We start from the raw sequence: 27576 nt of genomic DNA, 5'->3' as shown, positions 1-27576 counted from the left end.
TGGAAGTGGCACTCAAAGCTGGCCTCCATCCCCTGATCTGGAGTTCTCCCTGCCTTCTACTCCACAGCCAAGGGCGATCAGGGACGTTTCATCTCACAAGGTTGCCTGCTTAGAGAGACCAGGAGCTGTGTGGAGGGTCTGACTGATGCTCTGTCTATTCAAGGGAAACATTATCCTGTGTTCTGTTACTTCAGAGGTGGGCAGCTCAGACTCTTAACATGTCTCTGGAAGCTGTGGGGCCAGCAGAGAACATGGGGGACTTTCTCTTCCAGTTGGACGAGGGAGAGCTACCTGTGCCGTATCACTGGGACCCACCCCAGGTCTCTGATGATTAGCAGTTAGATGGGACGCCCCTTCTTCAGCCCTGGGGCTCATTTCCAGCTCTCCTGGGACACTCCAGAGCCAAGAGCCTTGGCGAGGCCAAAGCCCCTCACGTGCTTACCTTGATGTGGCCAGGACAGAAAGCTGCTCCCTTGGAAAAGCCGTTATTGGGCCCAGACGCTGAGCTGAGCTTGGGTCCAGCATGCCATCCAGCCCCCTAGACTGCACGACCATGGGCCAGGACTCTGTGGAAGGAGAGAGCTGGCATTAGATGGGCACTTCACCATATTCTCTAGTGGATGGATAACTGTACCCTAGGCAGAAGGGGAGGGATGTGCCAATAGGACAAACCCTATTCTCTGAGTTCTGGGACTTTATCAGTATCAGAACCCAGGAAGGGCTGAGAGTCTAGCTTCTGAAATTGCCAGGTGACCTTGCACAGACCTATGGTGGCACCTGCCTCCCATTCTTATGCCAAAGCCCTTGGTTTCTGCCGGATGCAGTCCATGGGTCCCAGTGAGGAGCTCCCAATCCCACCCCAGAGTCCTGCTCCAGCAGACCCCTAACTTAGCACCAAAATGGAAATTATTCTGTACATTGCACACACAGAGATGTAGTAGATCCAACTTTGGCCCAGCCTAACTGAAGATAAATTATACAGAAGAAAACATCCTGACAATTGAGAACAAGCTGGTACTTTGATAAAAATCCGGATGAGTTATGGTGGTAAATATGACAACCTGACTACATGATAGATAACAGAAACCTCTGATAGAATTGAGTTAGAATTGTGACTCTCAGGGAATCACAGCCAAAAGTCAACTTTTATCAATCAGAAGATATCTAGATGACATAATGAGGAAAAAATACTATTCAAAGTTTAGGTTGTAGTTCCTAGAAGCAATGGAAGGTTTCTATTCTTTTCTCACTTCTATAAACCTCATATATGTAGGTGCTTCCTTCCTTCATTCAACAAATATATCCTGAGCACCTGCTATGTGTTAAGTACCTGATCTAGGTAGGTGCTGGGGACCCAGCAGTGAATAAGGCAAACAAGGTCTTTCATCTTATGGAGCTTATAGTCTTATGTAAATAAACAACATATCTTCTGATTCTTTACATGTCATGGAGGAAAAAACAAAGTGCTAATAGAGGGTGACTGCAGAGTGTAGTATGCTAATAGAGGGTGCTAATAGAGGGTGACTGCAGAGTGTAGTAAAGGGATCCTATAGACAGGCTGCCAAGTGAAGAGTTCTTGGAGGAAGTGGTCTTTGGGTTGAGATCTGAAGGATGAAAAGGAATGAGGGAGATAATTTTCTAGGCAAAAGGAATAGCAAGTGCAAAGGCCCTGAGATAGAAATAAGTTAAAGTTGCTGAACATGTAGGGAAGTAAAATGGGAGGTAGAAGAAACCAGGTCTGCAAGGACATAGCTAGAGCTATGGTTTTATCATAAGGGTAATGGGAAGGGAGTGGAAGACTTTAAGCAAGAGAATGACATGACATTTTTAATGAATGAATGAACCATTACATCTATTGTAGAACTTGTTGTAGGATTGAGTCCCCCACAACCCCACAAACTTCTAGAATGATATCTGTATCCTTCCTGTTTATATTCTCTTTCCAATTACAAAAACCCCTTTCCCTATCGTGGTTTTTTTTTTATCATGTTTTTTTCCACTGTGGACCCCTAGCGCTTACCTTCCTTCAACCCTCTCTCATCTTTTACAATGAAGATCTTCATCTTTTCCAATGAAGCCACCAAGTCTCTAATCACTTAGAGGAGGTAGAGAACAGGGAAGTATAAAGAGCATCTGGAGTGTTTTTCCTGCTGCTAGAAATCATAAAATTAAGGACTAGGATGTTTCCCTTCCTTTTCCTTACCCATTCTGCTCAAAAATATCCTTTCTGTATCAGAAAGACCTTCTAGAAGTACCAGAGAAACCTTCCAATAATCAGTTGGAGTTCAAGTCTAGAGATGGAAATTTACCTAAACACCCTTTAAAAATGTTAGATTCTGTGGCAGAGTATGCTGTCACACTTTCTCAGGGTTGGGTTTATCAATGGAGAGGGAAGATGGCATGTCCCCAGAGTAATAGGTGGACATTGTGGGGCCTGATTCCATTGCTTCCGGGAAAGAAGGTCTGGATCCAGTCCACAAATTCTTCATCTGGGTATTTGGCCAAGACTGATTGACCATTAGACTGGAACTCACAGAGCTGGGTCCTGGTCCAATTCACTCTGTTTCTTAGGTAAATCACTTAGTATCTTTAAGCATCTCTGAGCTTCCTCCTCCACAGGATAAGGAACTGCTATGATGATATAGCTAAGGTCTCCAGCTCTGATCATCTGTTATTCTACAAGGTCAATTCATATTTTTCAGCCTCTATCCCTACTGGATTCTTTTTAAAAAAGATTTTAATTTATTTATTCATGATAGACAGACAGAGAGAGAGAGAGAGAGAGAGAGAGAGATAGGCAGAGACACAGGCAGAGGGAGAAGCAGGCTCCATGCAGGGAGCCCAATGTGGGACTTGATCCCAGGTCTCCAGGATCACACCCTGGGCTGAAGGCAGCACTAAACCACTGAGCCACCGGGGCTGCCCTCCCTACTGGATTCTTAAGTAATGCTTTCTCTCATCCAAAGACTAGAATTAATTTTTTTCCTTAATTAAAGAGTAAAACTTGCAGACCTTGTGCCAGCCACTATGTGAGGACACGAGGAAGAATATAACATAATACTTCACTTCCAAGAGCAAATAATCTAGAGGTAAGGAAAGGCAAACATATGAACACACATTTAAAGCACAGCATGATAAGTATGATGTATATTTGACTTGATATGGAAACCTAGTAGAAGGAGGAACCAGTCTTATCTGGCCAGATTAATCAGAGATACAGGTTCATGGAGGAAGTAACATCTGAGCAGAGTTCTTAAGGATGAATAGAAGTTCCTCAGTGAAGAAGGGAAGGCATTGCAGTGCCCCAGAGTTCAAGAATTGGCTAGAGGTTCAACACAGCTAAGAAGGGGACTTGTGGGGAAGGGTGAAAGGAACAGTGATGAGTCTTATACAGCAGTAGGTGCTCATGAGTTTGCAGAGCTCACTGCAGTGGCCTGCCCACTGACTGTTATTTCCTGTGTGACATAAAAGTTCTTGGGCCATCTATGGAACAATCAGTGGATTTCTCTAGAAATATTCTGGATATTCCATTACAAGTCAGGACGGCTTCCTGTTTAAGATCATTAGAGAGAGAAGGTCTACCTCAAAAAAGAAAAATCCCATAACTTCTAGGCAGAACTGCCTTCTTGAAGATTTGCTCTAGACCTATCACAAATAGCTCCCTAGTCCTATAGATGCAATCTGGGTCAAGCCAACTTGGTGTAACAGGGTCACCTGCCAATCTAGATGCATGAGTGCTATATTTGAGATCCTGTCTAGCATCTCCTATGACTTTGACCTTCTCTTGTTCGATATAGGTATAGATTGCTGCTGGAGAAAACAGTTCCCTGTCCAGAATATTGAAACACTAAATGATTTTCAAAGATGCTGCTGTCATTGTGTTTAGTCTTATGCTAGTGAAGGTTGAGGCTCTAAAATTAAATCTGATTAAATTGTTACCAATTTCTAATGCAAAGATATGAGGGACAAACAACCCAAATGCCTATCTATTTAAAAACCCTGTCTGTCCTCATGAGGTAATCACTTAGTCAGATGGCTCTCACCCTTTTACAAGTGCATGAAAATAAGGCCAAGCTCATTGCAGACCCATGTTCTATTCCTTCTTTCAGGGCATGATGGAATACTCTTGAAGTCTGGTGTACCTTTTCTAGACCAGGACAAGCCTAGTCTGCCCAAGGTCTCATGTTTAAGGCAGTGATTTTCAAAGTGTGGTAGTAGTAGCAGCAGCAATATCTCAGAACTTACTAGAAATGCAAATGCTTAGATTCCACCATAGACCTAGCAATGCTGAGTGAGACCCCATCAAATGTGCTTTAACAATCCCTTGGGTGATTCTGTGCACACTTATGCTTGAGAATTACTGTTTTAGAGGATCCACTCTGGCTCCCCTTCACCTGCGATCTCTCCATGGGATGAGGGATTGAGGGCCAAGTGATAGGATCAACCCAGAGTCAGTCTACTCCTCTAGACTGCCTGCTTGATTGGAACTTTCAATATTATAGTCCGTCTTATGTCTAGACGATGACTCCAGAACCCCAGACCAACAGCCTCAAGTCAAGGACTCCTTGAGCTTAAGCCTCTTTGAATATCTCTCTGTTGTTGCCTGCCTCAGTGTCCCCTTCGCTTTCTTAAGGTCTCAATGATATTTTGGTCAATTTCAATCAAGAAGCTTAGATGAATAGCAAATTGTTGAAAATCCAATTAATATACAGTTTGAGGAAACTGAGCCTCTGCTAGAGAGTTATTAGGAAGTGACGGGCATCAGCTGTACAAATGCAACCTGCTAACTATCAATCAGCATCCTGCAAAGCCCTTCATGCTTGAACTTTGTGGAAGATTTCATCTGCCTCCTAGTTTCCCCTTTCTGCTGCATCCTCCCTCTGAATCCTCTACAGCAATGGCTCTCCACCCTGGCTGATCACTGGAATCACCTGCGGAGCTTTGCAAACTCCTGTCCCACCTCCAAAGATTCCAGCTTAACTGTTCTGGAACTGTGCTGCCTGGGAATCAGCATTTTGTAAAGCTCCTGAGGTAATCCCAAGGAAAAATCCAGGGCTGAGAACAACTGCTGTACAGAGTGAACAGGAAGCTTGACATTGGCTTTGATGAGCTAGCAATTAAGAGAAATTATTAAGAAATTAATATACCTCAGAAAATGTAAAGTGCAGATGTGGTCACATTTAGGCAAACAAGAATACAGCTTCTAGGTGCTTCACTCTGCCAGCTATCTATATATAATTGATGTTCATGAATTGGAAGGTTTTCTTTTTACTCCTTGCATGCCACTTAAAATGTTTGGTGGTTGGAGCTATGGTTAGCTTATTATTAAGCCCAAGGATTATTTGCTGGCAACTTTAATACCAAGGATTTGGGGATGCTTGACCAAAAAGACCTTTTGGACCATTCCTCGCATGTGCTCGGAAGCAATGGCTAGTCCCCAAGAGCAGCTTAAGCCACTTCAAAGATGCCAGAGCAGCTGGCATGAACTGTGGCTTCCTTTCTCCTAGCTTCCACCTGTCAGAGTTCTGTGCTGGGAAAATTCACTGGGGATGTTGGGCATTAAGAACGTGTAGTTGAGGGTATAATAATAATTATTGGTACTCTTGTTGTGATTTTCATTGCTGTGACCATTCTCCCTTGATTCCCTCCTTTCTCTGGTAGTTCTTACTCTGAGCCTGAATGCAAAAAAAAAAGGGAATTTGAAGTCTTTTGTGTCATAAGTCTATTTTCCTAATATTTAGCTTAATCAGAAATTTTGTAGTATGGAATACAACCATGAGGTTTGCTGACTAGGAGCTCTTTAGCGGCAGGGGGGGTGCGGAATTCAATTTTGGCCATTTAGACATGATTTGATGTGTTTTAACTATTTGGTGGTTTTGGCAAGTCCAATAGGAAAATAGTGCATCTAGCACCAAGGACTTAGGCAGACATAAAGGTTCAGCGAAACCACTATTCTTTTTGAATGAGCGTTTCAGTGCTAACAATTCTACAGCACCCTGCCACATTTCCCTGGACGATAAATGGTCCTCTGGCTCTTTGGAAGATTCTGAGGTAAATTACAAAACCCTAGCATTTCTCCAGAGAGTCAGGCCGCTTCAGGAAGAAACCACCAAGGTTGGCTGACCTTGAGCCTCTGAATCAAGGAGCATTTGCTATGAATGTGCACGGCCCTCTTGGTGTGTGTGGCTGGCCACAATCTTCATGGTATTTACCTGACTGGATTCACGAGCTGTGCAATGCCAGCACCGCAGAGAGGTTTTCATAGCGTGGGTAATCACAACACCAACGTGGTGGTGGGAGATAAGACATCTAGACATCCGGCAGCCTGCCATTACAGAGCTGAGAGCAGTGGACTTCGGCAAGATTGTACTGCTAAATAACAGTCCTTGCACTGTAGCCCATCGGCCTAGTAATAATAATGACATATCTATAATCTACACATTGGTGCCAAAACCAATCCAATCGTTTTACAAACTTCTCTGTAACCCTAAGAAAACATCTCCTTGGTTCCAACTGGCTGATCCTTAAACCACAAGGAAAAGATCCATTTCAGTCCTGTTTTTGGCCTTTTCCCGCCTGCTGTTCCCATGCTTGGGACTAAAAGCAGACAGAGTACTGGGGAGAAAGGACTCTCAGGTTGGTTGGAGTCAAAGGTTGCTTTCAATAATACCAGCCCCTAGTGAGGTCTCTAACCTGCTGCAGACCTCGGGTGACCACCTGGGAAGGAATGCATGAATGAAAACAAAACGCTGCCGATGAATGCTAACTCGCTAACTCGGATCCAAGGCCTTCCTTCTACTTGCTTTATAGGATTAAATGTCCTCAGCTCCTCTTGAGCTAGCCTTTTCCTCTCAGTGTGTGGTATGTTTTCCAAGCAATAGGTCAAGCAACGTTACAGCACATAAGTCTATAATGCAATTCAGATGTAACTTCAGAAATAAAGACAAGCTAAAGATCTATAGTCCCGAGACAGACCAAGAAAAATCCTGGCCCAACAGACACGTAGTGTTCTAGGGCTTTGAAAAAGACAGGCAGGCCATCTTGCAGTTGGTGAGGGATACAGAACAAGCTGTGGGACTTGAATGTAAGGATCCCTGTGAGGCACACTCACTTATCCGTCAGTCACACTCACTTGTCCATGAGATAAACTCACTCATCCCTGAGTCACACTCACTTGTTTGTGAGACACCCACACTTATCTGTGAGACATACACACTTGTCCATGAGACACTCACACTTGTCCGTGAGACACTCACACTTATTTGTGAGACACACTCACTTGTGAAACACATTCTCTTATCCCTGAGACACACCCACTTGTCTGTGAGACACACTTATCTGTGACACACTCACTTGTCCGTGAGACACGCATACTTGTTTGTGAGACACTCACTTGTCTGAGACATAGTCACTTGTCCCTGAGACACCTACATGTCCCTGAGATATCCACACTTGTACCTGAGACACCCACACTTCTCTGTAAGACACATTCCCTCATCCCTGAGGCACACTCACTTGTCTGTGAGACACCCACACTTGTCTGTGAGACATTCATACTTGTCCATGGGACACATTCACTTGTCCATGAGACACATCTGTCCATAAGTCAGGGCCATTTCTGTTTGAGCAGCTGGACTTCAGTCTCTGCAAAAAACTGCTGCACCTCAACCACCCCGAATCCATGGAAACTGGATCACAGCAGCCAGCACCAAACACATCACAAGGGGAAACTGAGCCTCAAAGATGAGTCAGACATATTCTCACACCACACCACCACCACTCTGGAGTGACAGCTGCCACCGTGTCTCCAGCTCCCTCACTCTTTTACACTGACATTTCCTGGCTTGTCTGCTGACTTCACACCCAGAAAATCTGACTCAAGGCAAGAAAGAGATAACTCAGCCCAGCTTTGCCCAGGCATGCGGCACATGCAGATCCTCGGGAGCCCGAGGCTAAGATAAGAGCTGGAAATGAAGAATTTCTTTCCATGTGTGTGTTTGTCAGGGGGCTTTGAGCTGTTTTAGCTACTTCCTGTGTATGGCTTTAACTATCCCGGTCCCAAATGGGCTCTTCCCGCACAGTAACATATATCCCTGATGGTGGATGTTGTAACATCCCTGGGGTGGTTAACTATAATGAGGGGCTATTTGATGGGCATTTTTCAGTTTATTTGAAGGAGTTTCATCTAGCTCTTTCATTATCTTAGGAAAAAGGTCAGGGGAGATGAAAACCTGCTGTCCCTTCTAAAGTCACTTGATTCTCATATAATTATATTTCAGAACATTCCCCATCTTCTAGTGTTTCTTCTTTTAGGTTTTATTTGACCATGACATCATGAACAAAAGAAAAACTCTGCACTGGTGAAATTCAGTCCAGAGCTAACAAGAGACCCACAGCACGCATCTGTCTTCGGGGACCCAGAACACTCTGGGTAATCAGAAGTTCCAAAAATGAGGGCAAACAGCTTCACCCACTTGATCACCACACAAGTGCACACATGCACGATCGTGCACATGCACACATACACACAGACACTATACCTCCTGCTGTTTCTAAAGAGGGAAGTTTGGATGTTTAAGATCTGAAGAACAATAAACTAATTTACTTCAGAATCTCAGTTGTTATTTTACATGAGGATAGAATATGAGAGCTGTAAAGAAAAGGCCGCCAGCATTCTGCAGTCCAGGTACTTCCCCTGACAAACTGGCCAACTGATATCCACAGGCCTGGAGTTGGTTGCATTTGAGCCCTGCCACTTACCAGCCGTGGGATCTTTAGCAAGTGCCTTACCCTCCGTGTACCTCAGTGCCTCCTCTTAGAAATCACAATAATTCTATTCTCCCCAGTGGCTTATTGAGAGGATTAAGTAGAAGAAGCATTTAGCTCGGTGTCTAGTACCTAGTTGGTGTTACATACATATCAGCTATCCTAATGAGCATCATCAAAGACATCCAGCTAGAATCAGGCAGTGAGTTACTAACAGGCTGGGTACAGAACTGAAAGCGATGTCTCATACCCGTCTTGTGCCCCACTTGGGCTGTCTCTCTGGCAGGAAGGATCCTGCTGTTTGTCCCAGTCTGGGTTGGGATGGCTGGCCATGCACATGCTCAGTGGTACCGTCTGAGCAAGTGTAGAATGCTCCATCTGCAGCTGCAAGATGATTATCTGCAATCATTTCCCAACAAAAAAGCTGAGTAACGAACTGAAACATTTGTTTTTGGAATGATCCATTTTCTTTAGCCACAGGGCAGTCATAGGGAGGAAGCTGCTCCAGTTGACTACAGTTTGGGGATCATGGTGCTCTTTGGCCATGATGAAGACATGCCAGGCCCTGTAGAATTGGTAGCATCTTTGCTTAGGGTAATCACTGCCTTACAAGAAAAGTGAGTCACAAGGGGAATACGACACAGAGGCATCCTCCTGGTCAAATTCATGTTCAGGGATCCAGGAGATTTGGGACAAATTCAGGCATCCGCGTGACTGCTGACTTCTTGGGGTCTTGGTGTTTTTCTAACTATGGGCTGTCCCAGAGTGGGCACTTAACGAATGTTTATTGAACGGAATTGAAAATAATTCTTCCCCTAGCCACGCCAGTGTATTCAAAGTAAATCATTTTTTCCCTATTACATCAGGAAATAACAAGTGGTCCCAATTTATATTCCTGGAAAACTGGGTAAGCCCCCTTTCATTTTGGTGAAGTTTCATCACAGAAGGACAATGCCCCATTGGTGGGCTGACAGTTGAACTGCTGAGGAAGTCTCTTCGTTCTCCATAAACCCTCATCGCGCCTCCACTACCAGCACTAAAAGCATACGCAGGTGTTGTATTATTTCCAGCCCGTTCACTTGTCTTGTCCAGAATTTATTTGGAGAAAGCTATGCTCCAACCCAGCCACTGGTTCTATTGTGCAATCCAGTGGGATGGCAGTCACCTCATTATTTAGTTACAACTGGAGAAAAAATGAAAAAAAGAAAAAGAAGAAAAAAACCAGAGCACACACATACAGGACGAGGGTGGAGGCTGTGTGACGATAATGAAAACCATTTGTTGGTCCTTCGCTCCTTTCTCTGTGATTCCGCCAGGTTCCTGGCATGAGGCCTCTGTGCAGGGAGCTGTACCTCTCAGGCCTTCAGGCACTCATCTGCCGTGTCCAGTCTAGGGTGTTGTCCTTTGTCCTCTGAGAGGGGGGCACAAGACTGGTTGTCCCAGCTCTTTCTGGGTGCCAGCCACCAGGCCTGGCTCCAGCTCTCACCTCTGTCCCTGGGAGCCTCCCAGCTTGTGGAATCATGCATTGATCCCAGTTGTTTTTAAACTCTGCTTGAACCAGACTGGTCTGCTCTGGGTGAGAAGGCTCTCCTCTCTGCCTGCATGGTGTCCACCTGCAGTCCCAGCTTTCTATTTAACTGCTTCAGCGTTTCCTTCTCTCCACAGAACTCATCTCCATATTCCCAAACTACAGACTCAAACTAGGTTTTAAGGTAAAAATTTAAAAATTTCTAACAAACAAAGCCCCCCCCAAATTCACAACCAGTAGAACAGTGTGTATCTATCTGCCTAAGCGCTTCTGTTTTGCTTGCGTTGTCCCTGAGAGAGGAATCATCTTGAAAGGCACCTTGAAGGTGACAGTTACAGGCAGGAAACCCTTGCCCTTGTGCCCATTAAGTCCTACTGCCTAATTGCCCACCTCTCTGCCCATTTCTCAAACCCATTACAATGTTCCAGTCATATCTTTTATTTTTAAATATTTTACTTATTTATTCATGAGACACACACACACACACACACACACACACACAGAGGCAGAGACGCAGGCAGAGGGAGAAGCAGGCTCCATGCAGGGAACCTGAGGTGGGACTCGATCCCAGGACCCTGAGATCATGCTCTGAGCCAAAGGCAGACGTTCAACCACTGAGCCACTCAGGAGTCCCTGTTCCAGTCATATCTTTTAGTCAGACCCATGGAGCACAGCAGAGTTCTCTTCAACCCACTCTACCACTGTCTCCATCTCTACCACCACCACCACCACGACCACTGCCTCCTCCATCACCATGATCACCACTTCCTCCACCATTGCTGCCTCCATCAACATTGCCACCACTTCCTCACCACCACCACCATCAAAGTCTTAAAGAATTTTCTGGAGCCAGGGAAGTCTGGCCAGTGTTCCCCAAGAGCTCCCTTTATGTTGTCAATAGAATCAGCAGAACCAGAAGAGAGCCACGCCTGGGGGTCATTTATTCTCTCCAGAGTAGCTAACTGAATTGTTTAGGTCTATATAACTTCCAGTGGAGTGGTGAATAGAGCTGGGTCTAGAAATCGTATTTCTGCTTTCCTGTCTATTCCATTATACATTTCCCAGCACCTATTTGGGAAGCTGCTTTTCCCCCTGCTTCTTTCTCCTGAGATTTTGTTGTTTGTCTTGTCTTTGCTGTTATCTTTGTATTTACAATAATGTAGACAACAATATTATTCAGTTTAGACCTTGATGAAATCATCTCAAAAGAGAAATATCAATGATTGCCCCAAGGACATTATATACAGACACACAAATTCACAAAGGTAAATAAGGAATTAGGTATCTTGGTTCTCCAAAATGAGGCAGGTTCTTCCATGTGCCTCATGCAAGGTATTAAGGATAACTGTACAATTATTTGCCAGGTAGGGCTTTCTATTTCTTCATGTCTGAAGACAATTAGACCTCGTGTTTAGGCCCCTGTTGGGAGAGAAAGCTCTCCCCGACCCCTCCCATCAATCTCCAGAAGGAGGTACTCCTCTGACTAATCTGATTCCCTAGCAGTGATTGACTCCCACTTGTAAGAAGGGAATTCCCTGAGTATGGCTCTCTCCCTGCCTTCCATGCCAGCAGAAGGGGCCTGCTAGCTGTTAGCTGCTTGGCTAACCCCCTGGCATGCTTCTTTCTCAGCCACAAGGGTGAGTACACCAACAGTGGAGATTGGAGTTTGGGCTTGGTGGGAGAAAAGGTAGGGGTGGTATAGAAATATCTCAAAGATTTCCCTTAGGTCTCTCCCTTAGGCTGTCTGAGAGATGTTAATAAAGATAGAATTACCTATATGTTAGGTGTAAAATGTAATGTAATATGATGTATTAAACTGTGGATTAGAAGTGAATACACCTATTACCACTAATAATACAGAACATTTATTGTGTATTATGTGCCAGACACTCTACTAAGGAATTTCCATATATTATATTTTAAATATTTATTAAAGATCTCTGAGATCAGTATTATCCCCATTTTACAGATAACTTCAACTCAGCATGAGGTGGAGAAGTGCAAGGTGACACTGCTTAGTGAATGGTGTGATGGATAAGAGCCCAAGCCTCTTGCTCTGTGGTACCCTCCTCCATACCTACTCTGTGAGATTGCTCACAAATCTGACCATTCAAAGGAACAAGAGCTTCATCCTCTGGGTTTTGTATTGAGGGTCGGTTTCTGCTTCTGTGACATGGGTGATAGATAGGTGGAATGTAGTTATTCCAATACTTCTCACGCTTTTTTTTTTTTTCATTCTCGAATATACCCTTTTTTAAAAATCTAGTGCTGATATCTATAATTTTCTAATTATAAAAATATCTTGACTTCTCCACTTGTCTGTCAGGAGGCTCTCCTTGTTTACAACCTCGAGGGAATCCATAGAGCATACTTCCTCTACACTGAAAAACTCTAATCACCAAGAAATTGACTCTGGGAAAACCCACTATTCTGACAGCAGTGTAGGCACAGGGCATCTGAGTGGCACATTTGGTTAAGCATCCGACTCTTGGTTTCAGATCAGGTCATGATCTTAGGGTCGTGACATCACATCCTCCATTGAGCTCTGCGCTGAGTGCAGAGTCTTCTTCAGATTCTCTTTCCCTCCTCCTCTGCCCTTACTCCTGCACTCTCTCTCAAAATACAATAAATAACTCTTTAAAAAAATGTAGGCACAGAAGCTACATGCTTAGGATGTGTAGTTGTTTCTTCCTAATTTATAGGCATTGGAATATAGCTATTCCACTTACTTTCATACATTTTCTGGATATGATTTACTCTTAATTATGAGACCATGAACAAAACCCACAGGCAGGACAGGAACTACTCACTCCAGGCTGGGATGTGATTCCCTGCTGGTTGGCTTTTTGGGTGTGAAGACCAAGCCAGAGGATGATGGAGCCAAGTGGAGTCTGTTAATATTTCCATTCATGGACATGCAATAGAAAACCATCTCATACATTTACAGGAAAACATCGAATATAATATCGTTGTTGAGCTTAATCAGAACCAGAGTAAAATTCCAGTCACCCAAAATAGAAACTTACCCTAATGATTTCATTTTTTAGTCCAAAATATACAATGTTTTCTCTGCCTGCTCTGTTTGTCACTTTCTAAAACAAGAAATTACCAAGCTATGACTTTGGTTTGAGGGATGGATGGAAAGTAATAAACACTGCACAGAAATGCAAAGAGATCGGATATCAAGGGCCCTTGGTGGATGAACATTCAGAAGTGGATCAGTTGTGAATTGTTGACTTTGTTTCTCGGAACTGTGTGAATTACTCAATCAGGGTTCAATTGTCCAAGCTTCATGCTCTCAGCAGTGAGTATTTCATACAACAGAAGTCAATCAAAAGGCAAAGAAGAGGAGTTGAGTTACCACCAGTATTTTTTGATTTGTGTGTGTGTGTGGTTTTTTTTTTTTTTTGGCAGACATGGTTGTTTTCATTGTTAACAGGTGAAATGTTTTTTTCCTAGGCGAGTGAGAAACTCCCACTATGAAAAACAGACTACCTGTGAGGAATCATGCTGCTATGTGTGCACCAGATCGGGGGTTTCCATCTGAAGCTCTGGGGTGACTGACAGTCTCTTTAGCCCACCAGCCCACTGTCTCCAAAAACCTTCTTTCAAGGACACAGGGTCTCTGTCTTCTTTTAGCTTCTCAAGAATAGCATGAGCAGGAAAGTGCAAATCACGGGAAGGCTCTTCACCAGTGAGCAATGGCTGTCACCTACAGGCTGACAGTGACATTATGGCAGACTCTTCAGAAGGGCACACACTGGCCATGAATTAAGTGGCTTGGCCCATTCCCCACAGGGCACGGTGGGGGATCTGAATAATGCTGGCACCAGGATGGCCCTGGCTCTGGTGCTGGACCTGCTGTTTCCAATTAGGGGCCAGCCTGGGTCTGGGCCCAGGTCAGGGACAGAGGGAGAAAAGGCCTTTCTTATTTCCCATCAGCTAGGAGCCTGAGGGGTATTGGTGGCATGAATAGATGAGTCCTGAACAGATGGCATCAGACCAGCCAAACACCTGCAGGCACTGGGACAAACTAAGTGAGCTGAGATTCGCCCTACCCTTAGGAAATCTGATGTCATTATCGAGGGGAACTGAAGAAGCTGAGTGAGAAAGACGGAACCACAGCTCACCTTTGAACAACATGGGGGTTGCGGGCACCGACCCCCGTGCAGTTGAAGATCTACACCAACTTTTGAATCTCCCTAGAACTTAACTACTAATCGCTTTTTGTTGACCAGATTCCTTACCAATAACGTACACAGTGTGTTAACACATATTTTGCATGTTGCATGTATCACATACTGTATTCTTGCAATAAAGTAAGCTAGAGGAAAGAGAATGTAGTTAAGAAAATCATAGGGAAGAGAAAATACATTTATAGAGCTGTACCATGTTTATCGGAAAAAGTTGACATATAAGTGGACTGGTACAGTTCAAAGGTCAGCAGCATAGTAAGAAGCAATGGAGAGAGGCAGGGAGTGGGCAAAGCAGAAGGAGGGTGAAGAGGGAGACCCACAGGCCAAAGGAGCAAGAGCAAGGAGAGGGAGAGTAGCCTGGAGAGGAACCAGAGAAAGTAAGCGGTGGAAGAGAGACAGTGATGAACAGAATACTCTGAAGATGGTCTCAGCCTCAGCTGTCTTGAGGTGGAGGAAATCCCTGCCTGAATTACAAACAGACTCATACTCTTCAGCCTAGAGAAAAAGCCTAAACAACAGGTAATCAGAGTCATTTATAATTAGCAAGTCCCCCCAAAGAACCCAGATTTTCACTGAACTGGCTTCTGATAACCTTACAAGATGATCCTGATGATGTTTCAATTAACAGCCCATTAGAATATGATTTTTGCTGGAAAAGCTCCAAGTTCAAGTCCAAGCCCAATGATAACATTGTGTTGGCCGGATGACACAGTGATTTCATTCCATAGGTTAGGATAGGGCCACATCCCAGGGTACACAACATTTTCAACACAAAATCCTTCATCACAGAGCCGCCGTGCTGGGAGTGCCAGACTGGCCCTTAAAATAAATGAGATCGAATGACCTCACCATTATCAGATTCAGAGAAAATGACTTGGAAGAGAAATTGTGAGGGAAAAGGACAAGAGGACAATATCAGGGGAATCGGGGCTTCCCATTGATGCTTAGATCCAGCTGGAGTTGGTTAGAGTGTAAACTTTGTTTAATCAAATCCTCTGTCATTAATAAAACCCCAAACCAAATCCAAACACAGATAAATGATGATGTACTTGGATTTCACATTGGTTTGCATCATTGCTTCTTCCCTAGGTGCCATCCGTAAGTCTGGAATGCAGGCTGCTGGAGCTCAGGCTGCAGAGACACTGGCCTGGGGGTGTGCCTCCCTCATCGTGCTTGCACCCTGCTACTCCCGTTACTGGACTCAGGTGGTCCGAGAACAGAGGGGACCCACAGCCCTCCTCTTTTCCCCATGGCAAGAATTAAAAGCCAAACCAGGAAGGCGAGGCATCTGGAAACCACTCCAAAACAAAAATGACTGGATGAATTAGAGACGGTACAAATTCAGGAAGGCTCTCGCAGGGGAGGGGGGAAGAGCTGGTCTCCATGGCTCCAGGAGACACAGCTGGGATGGACAGACAGACTGGAGGAGTAGCAGATTCTGCCTACCTCCACATGCAGTTGCTCCTGATATCCAGAGAAAGGACCGGGCGGTCCACTGAGATAGAATCCCCTGCCATGAGCCAGCCATGTTCAAGTCCGGCTGAGTAACTGGAATGGCCTCTCCTTTCAAAAGCATTGAACCCGTGTGGATTCGGTTAAAAGCAATTCGAACGAATACAAGGACCTCCCTTGTATTCCTTGGAGGAAGTAGGAAGGAAAGAAGAGAGAATGGATAACAATTTCATAGTGAGGGTGGTTCCTCACATCGTTCCACCCATTGAGCACAGGAGATGGAGACCATTCTTCCAGCAGTATTAGCTCCCCCTGACTTGGCATTCTCAGCCTGTGCGTGGATTTGCCATCAGGGATTTTTATATGTTTTAAATGGGATGGCCCCTCTGCAAGCCAACTACTTCACCTGGTGCTCAACCAAAGGAAGAGCGATCTGTTCTCACACTGGAGGAAAGCACAATGGTTGGACTTCTTGGTGGCATTATATTATTCTCCAATGTGGAACCTTCCTTAGGGGTTTTTAAAGATCCATCTGGCGATGCTTCACAGATCTCTTGCACACTGACTTGCACACACACAGCCCCGGCACGAGAGCAGCCAGGCTCAGTCTGATAAGAAGGCCCAATTCTAGAGAGGGTCCTGTTGGCCGGAAGGGCAGATAGCCTTTAACAGAAGGTGGATGATGGGGTGTGCTGAAGCAATTAGGGTAGCCCCTGAGCCTCCTTCACACTCAGACCCCTTCGATATATACTTGACTTACTTGTCTTAATTGAGGCTGGTGGCATATGTAACTTCTCCTTTAGAAAGTCTACTCTTGTTACTATAATAAAACTAATTTTATTTATTTTTTTTTTTAAATTTTTTTTTAAATTTTTTATTTATTTATGATAGTCACAGAGAGAGAGAGAGGCAGAGATACAGGCGGAGGGAGAAGCAGGCTCCATGCACCGGGAGCCTGATGTGGGATTCGATCCCGGGTCTCCAGGATCGCGCCCTGGGCCAAAGGCAGGCGCCAAACCGCTGCGCCACCCAGGGATCCCAATAAAACTAATTTTAAATAGATACACATATTAAAGAAGACACAGGGAAAACCACTAAAAGGAAATCCAGTACAAGTAAGTTATCAGTGGTTGGCCTGAAGGATGGTGTGTGATTTTTGTTTTATTTTTTATACTTTCTTATACTTTCTAAATATTTTGCAGTGAGTCACTGAACGCTTTTACAATCAGAATGGTGTAAAGTTTTGCCAATATTATATTGAAAACTATAGAAAAGTTCATAGATTTTTACCTATGAGTCCCACTTTTGAGACTTGATCTTCAGAAAGTGATCCTAAAAGGGAAAAAGCTATATTTTCGTGCCTTTTGTTTTTTCCTAAATGGTTTATTTAGATTGCAAAGTCAGAAGCCAAATGTTCTACAGTAATGGGGTAGTTCATTAGTTACATCGTGGAAAATCTTTTTCAAGAATTTCTCTGTAGTCATTAAACAAGAAAACTGTGAAGACAATAAGAACAAAGGGGGACACTTGGGTATCTCGTGTGAAATTGGGGGAAAACAGGTTAGAGAAGACGATGCATGAAATCACTACAGCCAAGGGAAATCATATATGCACAGACCAGGCCTGGGTGTAAATACATAAAATGAAAACAGTTGTATTCAGTGTTAGAACTTTGGGTGATCGCCTTCTCTTCTCCCCCATATTGCAAATGGTTTGTAATGTTGTTATAATGCCTTTATAATGAACATAAAGTCCATAAACCTTTCCATATGTTCTTTCTGTAAACCCCTCAGGTGTCAGGTGATACCAAACATGCTCCCCCATGTCTGTATTTCCCTTGTGGTGCCCAGTCCAGGCTGCTTCATTCTTGCAGTGGCTGACTAGGGTACTGGGCTTATTCTATGGCTTTGGGGAGGTATGTAGAGGGGACATGCTCAACCTGTGAGCAGCCTCTTTCTTTATTCAAGTTATAGTTTTATGATGTTGAACAGAGAAAAAGAAATGCATGAGTGGTTCCGATGTCGGTGGGCACACTCCCTATATTTGGCAGTTCTTGGGCATGAATGCAAAGGGTTCATTTGCATTCATGGTTCCATTATCTATTGTTGACTTAGGTGGTTCTATCTTCTGAAATTCACATAAGGTTTGGATAAAGTGTCAGCTCCTGATGATCTATTCTATGGAAGGAAAAAGTTGGCAACAAACCACGAAGCTATTTGTAGTGCACATCATTTGATTGTGCTCTCCCTCGGCTTTAGAGAAAGAGGAAAAGGAGGAGGAGGAGGGGGAGTGGCCACAGGAGGAAGGGAGCTACTAACATTTAATACACGCCTGCCACTTGCTAGGAATTACACCAGAGGCTTTTTGGTGTGCTGCTCAGTTACACTCATCAGACAGACCAGGAACCTGAGACTCCGAGAAGTTAGACTTGTCCTAAGGCACACAGGCTAGAAAAAGGAATTACCTAGTTCCAAAACACAGTGAGCATTAGCTTCCATTCTCTGGGCACATACTAACAGATAATCCACAGAATGAAAAAAAATCTAGAACCCACTCAACCCACTGGGGGGTTCTTTTATCATCAGTGATTCTCAAACAGGGATGGTTTTGACCCCACCTCATACCCAGGGGGCACTTGGCAATGCATGGAGATATATTTGGTGTCCTAACAGGGGCGGAGGGGGGGTTGCTATCAGCATCTCACAGGTGGCCTGTGAATGCTGCTACACAACCTATAGTGCAAAAGACCACCTGCCACAACAAAGAATCATCTGTGCCAAAATGTGCTGAGACTGAGAGGCTGTGCCATATCATAATAGAAGCCAATGGAACTTATCCCCACTAAATTCACTTCCTTTTTCACTTATGAAATTAAGTGTCTGTGGTTCTGAAGAATTCTGAAATACTTAAAGCATCCGAGGTGCAGTCTGTTGACTGATCATACAATTAGGAACCACTCAGCATATGTAAATCAAATAAATGTGCATAAAATCTAGATGACAATGCCAAGTTTAAATCTAAAATTTATGAAGAGAGTTTACAGTGAAATTGCCAGCAAGAAATTAACAACTCCCCAAGTGTTACCAATTGTGGCTAACCCTAATCTGTATTAAATTCTACGATGAATAGCTAAACATTCACTTGAGTCTTGGGATTCCCATATGTAAAATCAGAAACTTGGCTGTTTTCCGATTACAAGGCCAAATCATTAAATTTTAACACTTAGGATATATCTATAAGTAGAGGGTAAATTGCTTTAGTTTGCTGTGGCTTGCCTATTTGGAGGAGCAGCACACGTTAATTTTGTTACTTGTATGGCGTTAAGACAGTTCCTGGAAAACTAGAGCCATGAATTATTTAATATTTTTATGGTTCACTGTAATTTCGTAGGCAAAGAGTTGTACCAATATTTGACAAAGACTGAGAAACTGCAAAACTAAAAAGGACTAAGGGATCATCTAGTTTAGTCTTTTTTTTTTTTTAAGATTTTATTTATTTATTCTTGAGAGACAGAGAGAGAGAGAGAGAGGCGGAGACACAGGCAGAGGGAGAAGCAGGCTCCATGCAGGGAGTCTGCCGTGGGACTTGATCCCGGGACTCCAGGATCATGCTGTGGGCCAAAGGCAGGCATTAAACCACTGAGCCATCCGGGCTGCCCTAGTTTAGTCTTTTTTGTTTGTTTTCATTTGGTTTAGTCTTTAATCATCCAACTAGTATTTACTGAATAGTAGGTCTACTGTGTCCAATTCCGTGCTCAGTACCAGAAATACTAGACAAGTATCAAGTATGAACTTTGCTTCAAATAATAAACAATATAGGGGAGGAGATAAGACCAGTGCACAGGAAATGTTTAGCGAGTAACTTGGGTTCTCAGTTGTGTTTACAGACTGTCAGCAGCAATGGGTTTCAGAGAAGACTATCGCAAGAAATTGTTGATATTTGTTCACATTTATCTTTCCCATTACACTGACAGCTACCAGAGTGCAGGGACCTACACACTTTCTTCTTTGTATGTGCCTTGGTGTCTAGACAGAGCTTGACTTGTAGAATCCACTAAATTAACAAGCACTTAAGAAGTGAATGAATGATCTCAATAAGCAGTGGACCTTGATCTTGGCATTGAAGTCACAGGAATGTCTAAACCAGTGTTTCCCACCCCTGAGGATGTCAAAAGACATTTGGTCAAACAAGGGTTCCATGGTCAAATGCATTTCAGAATTGTTTGGTTGGAAACAGCTTTCTTTATCGAAGTGTTCCATATGTTGGTATACACTGAGAATCTCTGGAAGGATTCTCTTATGTGAAGTCAAACTTAATCATGGGAACTTTTTTTTTTTTCTGAAGATTTGGTAATAGAAATTTGGATCAATATACCAAAAAAAAAAAAATCACTTTGAGAATAATTAGTCTAACCAAAGAAAATGGCTTCTTGAACTGATGAGTGCTTTGATAACTAGTACAATGGAACCTCAAAAATTAGGATTTGGAGATTTTTCTAGAGAGAGGAAAACGGAAGCCCTGTCCCTGCAAGCCAGGCCTAGAAGGGAAGGGAGGACCAGGGATATTTTTTACACCATCCATAAGCAGCTTTCACAAGTGGCCTCTTTGCAGCCATGGTTTACACGGTCCTGCTTTGGCTTGTTTTAACGGCTTGAGCCCTGGATGCACATTTTTCAAAAATTTGGATGGATCTATTCTTAATATTCCCAGTGGGCTTGTACTTTTATTTTTCAAATGTCTTTTGCCCTGAACTGCTCAATTGGGCTTGATAAATTCTCAGCAGATTGCTGGCCCTGGAGCCCTAGATGATCTGGAGCAGCTGCTGCTTGTTTTTCTGTAAATCTGCACTTGCTTTGATTTTGGTGGGTTTCCTCACACAGTTTCCAATTATAAGGATCACTTATGGGCACCAATCCACTGAAAAGGTAAAAGCAAAAATACCTAGCATATTAAGTTTCTTTACCTTATTAAAAGCCTTCCCTTTTTTCCCCTTTCATATACCTTGCAAATGTATAGTTGTTTCTTCTTTTCTCATCAACTTTCAAAACAAGCCTTCCAGATCCCAAAGGAGTTTTACTAAAAGACAAAGTTGTTGGAAAAAAAAACAAAACAAAACTGATGGTGAACCAGAGGACTAAGTAACATTCTGCCCCCACCAGGAGACACAAGCAGATAGTGACACATTTTGTGAATTATTTCTATTTACACATTTGAGCCCGAGGATACAGTTGAGGCAGAGCTAAATCCGTTTTTGCAAGTAGCTTTGATTTTAAGATAAATTTGTAAAATGATTCCTGGTATACTGTGTCATGATCTATCCCAACTTATAATCCTGCCTTTTGTTTCTGGATGCCTTCCAAAGGCGCTGGTTATTGGGAAGGGGCCTCAGCCCAAAACAGCCTCCCTGACACCAGGGCCTCCGGCTATGGGTCCTGAGGGTGGCATTGCAGAAAGGCCCTGTCCCTCACCACAAACGAACGGGCGCGACTTCAAAGCTGCTGAACAAAGTTGCCAGTTTCTGCGGGAGGGCAGCAGAGTAAGACAGGAGCACAAATCCTGGTGGGTCTGACTCACTGAGGTTTGTCTGCATGGTGCTGTGGTGGCCGGCTGGCTTACCCTTCCCCTCCAACACAGACCCTGTGACCCTCGTGGCTTAGGTTCATCAGCCCCTTTGGTCATACTTACTTCTGCTGCTTTCCCCAGAGATCTGCTCTAAATGCTTGGGCCTGGACAAAGCTCGCTGTAAAGAGCTGTGTTGGTCTGCACCTCCCTGTTTTCCCCATCACACAAAGCTGCATTTGTGCTGTGCCTTCCCCTCCACCAGAGTTGCCCAAGTTCTAATGAAATGCTGGGACCATCTCTTGGGAAAATTAATGAAGCCTTTCGGCAAAATGCCTCTTGTAGAGGATACGAACTGGACTGAAGTCACATATAATTTGTGGCTCGTGGTTGGCAATTGTTCAATTTAATTCAACAAACATGTAACGAGCACCTGTTCCAAGCAGGTGACCATGCTTGGAAATACAGGAATTACAGAGGGAAATAAGGCTGGTCTAGCCAGGGTAGAAAGACAAGTACACACACAACTAAACAGAAACACAGAATGAAAGCATACTGTTGATTCAGTAATGCGGCAAATATATATTGAACACCTACCGTGTGGCAAGGCACCGCTTCAAATATGGGGATACAGGAGTGAACAGAGTGGGAAAGCTCTCTGCTCGTGGAGAGCTTAAATTCTAGTAGGGGTGGTGGACAGAGCTAAGAAAAAAATAGCCAAGAAAATGTCAGTCGGTGGCAAGTGCTAGAAAAAATGAAGCATGGTAAGGCTTCGGAATTTTAAGTCGAGCAAGTGCTAGTTTAGTCGAGGGAAGGTCTTTCTGATGAGGTGATGTTTATAAAGAGACCTGCATGAAGTGTGGGAGAGAGCTATGAAGAAATGTGGGAAGAACATTCTAGGTAGAGAGGATGGCCAGTGTAAAGGTCCTAAGGCAGAAGCGTGCTTGGCAGGGAACAGTGAACATGCTCCTGTGGCTGGGGCAGAGTGCTCGCCCAGGAGAGGGTAGAGGATGAGCTCTGAGACACAACCATGGCCCGGTTTTCTAGAACTTTATGGACGCTAGTGAGGGCACCTTATTCTAAAGGAAAAAGGAAGCCAGTAGAAGGCTTTGAGCAGGAAAGTGACTTGAGTTGGTACATTTTTAAAGGAGCACTCTGGCTGAGCCTGCACAGTGGAGTGCAAGAGCAGATGCGGGAAGACTGCCCAGGTGGCATCTGTCATCATCTGGGCAAGAGGTGGTGATGATCAGGGGTAGGAAAGCAATGTAGGGGAGGCGAGAGGCTACTCTAAGTGACATGTACGGAAGGAGAGAGGCAAATAGGATTCCCTATGCGACTGTGAAGTGGAGGAGAATCAAGGATGGCTCCAAGGTTTTCGCTCCCATCTGGGCGGAGAACACTGGGGAAGAAGCAGGTTTCAAGGGCAGAAACAGAAGTTTAGGTTTGGACATGTTACATTTGAGATCCCTATGGGACATACAAGTGGAAAGTCTGACATAGAAATCTGGAGTTAAAGGAAGAAGTCAAGTGCTCTAAGTACACATTTTGGAAATATCTAGCTTTGGAAGCGATTGGGATATGGAACCTGGAGAACAAGTGCACTGAGGTGTTTATCATGTGACCCAATTTCTGACCTTCCATCTTCTGTAGAGGAAATTAAACAAGTTTCCCCTCTCTGAGACCACACCAGCCCCCCCCCCCCCCCCCCCCCCGCCCATTACTACCTGCAGTGCCTTCCCTGGTAAGTCTTTGGAAGCTTCCGGAAAGCAGAGACTGTCTTATTTAGCTTCCTATCCTTTACATTGTGGAGCACGTAGCTGGCACATCAGATGACAAAAGTCATTGTTGAATTGGATTAACAAACCATTTGCCAAGGACACATTCCACGGCCAGGGCTGTGCTGCCTGCTGGGTGATGTTACTAGTGGTATAAGGCACCAGTGGGGCGTCAGGTACCTCAGCAGGTGGAAAACCTGAGAGACCACCTGTCAGAGTGAGGGATGCACCAACAGTCAGGGCCCCAGGGTACAGCTTTGTCTGGGTTACTCTGTGCTGTCAGGTTAAGTCATCCCACCTCTGCGCTCACCTTCCTCATTTGTAAGATGATCTGGACGCATCATCTCTAAGATTCCTTGTGGTCCTAAATTCCAGCCTCATCAAACTAAGCATTACAGGGAGGCTGGAGGGCTTGAGCTGGGCCCTGGATATTTGTTTCACACTCACATCTATTTCAAATGAGGCAAATTCAGAAGAGAAGATACTCGATATCTGCTCCTTTGCCCACTTATTTGCTGCACTTTTGGTGTCATCTTTAAAAGAAAAGTGAACTATTATACTCATTTCATTCAAATGAATACAGAAGCGCTAAAATTGATCAAGTACCTGGTATGTACCATGGATTAAAAATACTTAGATGATCTCGCTTAATACCGATAATACTTCTATGGGTGCAGTTGTCTGCTTTGTGTACAGAGGAGGAAACCAAGGCTGAATATACACTACAGATTTGCCTAGGTAAACCTCAGCAACCCGCTAATCCACAAACCCATACCAACTTAATGTTCTACCCAGATTCCATAATTTCAACCTAGAAAACCTCAAAGAAAGTCAATACGACTTAAACTTCGAAATATCAGAGCAATTGAGATAGTTTGTTAACTAGCTAGAATTTCAAGATAAAGTGATGTCGAAGGATATTGCATTAAAAAAAGATTTCATCATAACCTCAGGAAACCTTGGAAAATTCTTTGGGGATCGAGTGAAATTTTCTCAAACAAGTATGTGCAATTCTAGATACACCATCTTGGTTTTTTATTCTAATCCCACCAACTCGGAGATGACTAACATTTGGAGCACATCCTTCTAGGACTGTCTGCAGCCTTCACGTGTCTATACTACCTTATCTAGAAGTACCTTCTTTCAGCACGGGTTTGTGCCCTCAGAGTGTGTGACAGAGAAGAGAAGGCCTTCCTCTCTCACCCAGTCGGTAAAAATGGAGTTTCACATGGCAGTGAAGAGAGGGAGTCATGGCTCTTGAATTTTCCAACGTGATGGCGCTTGCGTGGAGGCACCATCTGTTTGCAGGGCAACTCTGAGGGCCGGACATCTGATTTCAATAAGCATGGAGAGTGGTTCCATCCTACAGCGCATTAGTAGGCAGGCACATCTGCTCTATTTCCACACTCCAGAAGCCAACGGAAAGTTCGTCTCGTGGAGCCTGTGGTCCAGCTTGACAAGAGAAGACGGTAGTTGCTGTTGGATCTAGCCCAATCCCTAGGGAGGTCAGACCCAGAGCCTTTTGGATCTCAAAAGCCAGGCTAGTATTGTTCTTTATCATTAGTTGTGTTGTATCAAATAGAAAAAAAAATCCATGAAGTCTGGATGCAGAATTCTCAAGTCTGGAATTCCTCCCACATATGGAAAACAGTACTCACTCAAGGAAACAATGTCACTGTGTTTGTCACCCACATACTTTGGGATCTGACCACAGAGAATAATTTGCACTTTATCTGAGCACTCTTCACCTGGGGTTGTCAAGGAGCTTCCACCCAGTGGGGCCAGTCAGGAGACCCCGGTCAGGTGACTCTGTGGCAGCAGAGTGAACACTTGGTGCTGGCTGTATTACCAGAAATGCATCCCTGCCGTTGGCAGGAGCCCCATGTTCACTGTGATCTCGGATAATTATCAGCAATAGGACGTCTTATTTAACAATATTTATGCAATGAGCATAATAACATAAACAAGCTAATTACTTCAATGTTCATAAGGAGAGCCTCCCTTCCCCTCCAGACGGCATGCATTTCAGTGGAGGAAACAGAGAAACCGGTGCAAGCTCCAGGAGTCAATAAGTGGGCAACCCTGGTCCTCACTTTCCCCTCCCACAAGGGCAGCCTCTCCCCTGTCCCCCCATGGCTCCCGCCTTCCCTCTCCTCTGGGCTTTCCCTCTTCTCTGGAGGCCCTCCTTGCAAAGCCCATGGGTGCTGCCCAGGTGCTCGATGCAGGTGGGCTACCTGGAGCCCTTGTGTGCAGTAGCAGAGGAAGCCCTCTGCTCAGGCAGGTGTCAGTGGGATGGCTCCAGAAGCAGAGTCCCCACCTACCCCCTTGGCCAGACACTCTGCATGGGACACATTCTTCACAACCACGCCAGACACTGTCTACCTTCCTCCACCGGTGGCTTATCAGGGGTCCACTGCGGACTTTCTCACTGACTCACAGCACCTGGACCCAGATCCTCCAATTACTGCACATTGGCAGAAGGGCCAGCAGGCACCCTGGGGACCCAAGGCAGTGTCAGGGAAGGCGCAGGGAGGGGATGCAGCATCTCTGCAGGGCCCTGGAAGCCTTACATCCACCCCTTTTTCCTGTATTACTGGGGGCGGCTCTCCTGGTGCCACGTCCTTCCCCACTGCTCCTGTGATCTCCAGCCCCCCTTGCCTTCATGGTCTCCTTCATACTCTGAACATATAGCACTGACAAAGCCAACTGCTTCAGCAGCAGCACCTCCCCACCACACCGGCAGCCGCCCTGCTGGCCTCTCACCCACACCTGCCTTGGGAGGCCTTTGCTCCCTCTGTGCATCTCCTGCCACCCTCATGTGCAGCCTGATGACCTAGAAGTGAATCCAAAAGGAGGTATTAGTAGCCAGTAATGCTGCCCTGATCACTTTCAGTTTTGCTTTGAACAGAAGCCTCTTGGAGACTCACTGTCCACCCAAGTGGCCATGCCTGGAGTGGGGCTCTGGGCAGATGATGTTGGGGGGCTTCACAGGACCCCCTGAGTCATGCCTCTTCATGCCTGACTTTCACAACGAACCCTGGTTGGGAGACTTAATGGGTGTCACCCACCTTTCAAATCAGATAAGAGGTCAAGGTAATAAATGAATGGCTCAACTTCCCTAGCACAGGGGGTGCTTCCCCAGCATGGGCCAACTGTGGCAGTCACTGGCTCCTGTCCAGGAACTGGAAGGGAGCAGCCAGAAAGGGATTCTCTCCATCCTCAGTGCCCTGCTTCTTTTCCCAGCCAGACCCTATGGATTTGGGATTTTCCATCTCAAAGCCCTGCCTGCCTTGCTCACGTGCACCTGCACCACCATCCACAGCCACTATTTGTTCCTCCATGTTCCGTATGCACAGCAGACACTACACATGCACACACACACACACACACACACACAGGTGCACATATGCCCTGGAAACAAAGGTACTTCCCCTGCAAACACTGCCTCTGGGATGCCCACCCACCCTCTTTGCAGGTCTTTGTAAGGACTCAGAACTCACTTTTTCTTCTGGCAACTGTCCTCAGAGAACTGGGGCGGCAGTGGGGTCTCAAGGGCAGCAGCATTAGTTGTTTTAAAAACTTGACCAAGTCATCTATATGGTGAACTCTGACCTCCACTTGCTCGGTATTTCCTGTGCCCAGAGACAGACTAGGGAAAACAGCAGTGGTGCCATCCCCTCATCTCCGTCAGCCCCTGGTTCTTGTGCCCTGAGCAGCCCAAGTTATGTTAAGGAGGAACAATGTCAGCCCAGAAGCCCCAACCAGGCTCCGAATTCCTGAGGGGTCAAAGCCTGACTTGCAATCTGCCCAGCCAAGTGTCTCACAGAGAGCTGGGCCAGTGTGGGTGGTTGATAAAATATCATTAGATGGCAGGGGGGTGACGAAGACCACAAGAATGGGTTCTTTCTTGCTTGCTGGTTGCTTGCTATTAACTTGCTGGATGTCCTGGATCCCAGGAGAAGCCAGATGGCCCAGAGTCTGAAATAAACAGCTCTATGGCCCCAGTAACTTGTTGACAGTGCCTTTCTGGGAATAGGCTCTTCATGGAATTTCTCAGGAAGGGGATCAGGCATTTGGCTAAAAGGGTAGGGTCTGTGCTAGCCTCAGCTAGGAAGCAGGTGGAACATGTGGAGCCCCTGGTGTATTCGTTAAATCGGCTCTCCGAAGGGAGAGGCGTCCTGATTTGTAGCACCTGCTGCTTTCTGTGGTGTGACTACTCCCACCATGGCCAAATGGAAGCTAGCAGTGTGACCTTACTCAGTGGGAGCCAGGAGGAGAAGCTTACTGGGGAGCAGGTGTG

The 27576-nt window shown here is 45.0% G+C and overlaps 1 protein-coding gene across 2 annotated transcripts in view; it reads right to left on the bottom strand.

Moving 5' to 3' along the window:
- The window catches only part of NGF (nerve growth factor), a 56403-nt gene that overhangs the window by 7234 nt on the left and 21593 nt on the right, over positions 1-27576 (bottom strand). For both annotated transcript variants that reach the window (XM_041754041.1, XM_041754039.1), the window contains exon 2: positions 443-566. The gene's annotated coding sequence lies outside the window, so the exon portion shown is untranslated. The remainder of the gene's footprint in view (positions 1-442; positions 567-27576) is intronic.

This window comes from Vulpes lagopus, chromosome 5, assembly GCF_018345385.1.
Source record: "Vulpes lagopus strain Blue_001 chromosome 5, ASM1834538v1, whole genome shotgun sequence".
NCBI lineage: Eukaryota > Metazoa > Chordata > Mammalia > Carnivora > Canidae > Vulpes > Vulpes lagopus.
Note: the sequence above shows the minus strand (reverse complement) of the source record. Positions and strands in the feature narration are given on the sequence as shown.